Genomic DNA, 1,274 nt, shown 5'->3' on the forward strand with positions numbered 1-1,274 from the left:
AGTCTGAAGTTTATTTTCAGAATATTTCTGGGATATTTTGCTTTGATCCCCTTGCTGTTCTATTTTGCTCCCTTCGTGTTACACCCTGGTGTGTGTGGGAGGATGGGGTCACACCGGGCACAATTCCCACACTGTGTCTCTGGTGCTACCTCCTCTAGCATTGTGAGTCAGTAAGGGGATGTCGCGTCTCATGGGGAGACCTACCCTACGATTCTCTTTGTGCATTGTCTGCTCCAAGAGGGAGTGTCTAAACCTAGTTTGAACCAGTTTTTAATTCAGCAAAATTGTATTTTCATACTAATTAATAAAATTGCATTTATTTATCGCAATTAATATTAATATTAGTATCATTAGAAAAAACTTAAATACTTTTGGATCATCTTTTCTTGGAATTGGCAGAAATGAGGACATCTTCCAGTTTGTCAGCCAGGCGTATCAAATTCCTTAGCATAAATGAGTATTTCTGGTAGTGTATCTGTTTATCTCAGTTGGTATTCCATCAATTCCTGAAGCCCTCTTTTCTGCCGCTCTCCTCAGCACAGCTTGTGCTTTCCCACTTTAACACTGGTTCTTGAGCTCAAGCTATTTTATGAAATGTTTGAAAGTTGAACATTTTTTTAAATACAGTGACTGTGCATTCTGCATCAATCAGTATTTTGTTCATAGGATTTACAATGTTGCAACTCAGTCTTAAATTGTTCCTTCAGTTCTTACAGCATGAAAGATGTTAAGGATTCCTATTTGGTTTATTTTTCTAAATTTACACATTTCATCATAACACTTTACTTTGTCTTCTTGAACTGTCCTTTGAAATCTTCATCTCTTTTACTTTATAATTTTTTCTATTCATTTTGTTGTTTTTGTTATTAAGTGCCATCGAATTGATTTCACTCCATAGCAACCCTATGCACAACAGAACAAAACTCTGAACAGTCCTGCACCATCCTCACAATTATTCCCATGACTGAACCCATTCATGCAGCCACTCTATCAATCATGTTGTCAAGGGCCTTTCCCATTTTCGCTGCCCCTCTATTTACCAAACATGATATTCTCCTCTAGCCACTGGTGTTGCCTGAGAATATGTCCAAAATATGTAACACGAAGCCTTGCCATCCTTGCCTCTAAGGACCACTCTGGCTCACTTCTTCCAATACAAATCAGTTTGTCTTTTCTTCTTATTATTATCATTTATTATTTTATTATTATTAAATACTTTTATTGGAGGGTCTTACATTTCTTATCACATTCATCCAGTGTGTTTAGCACATTTG

Source organism: Echinops telfairi, unplaced genomic scaffold (assembly GCF_000313985.2).
Source record: "Echinops telfairi isolate 266 unplaced genomic scaffold, ASM31398v2 ScPeMD7_6080;HRSCAF=6971, whole genome shotgun sequence".
In the NCBI taxonomy this organism is placed as follows: Eukaryota; Metazoa; Chordata; class Mammalia; order Afrosoricida; family Tenrecidae; genus Echinops; species Echinops telfairi.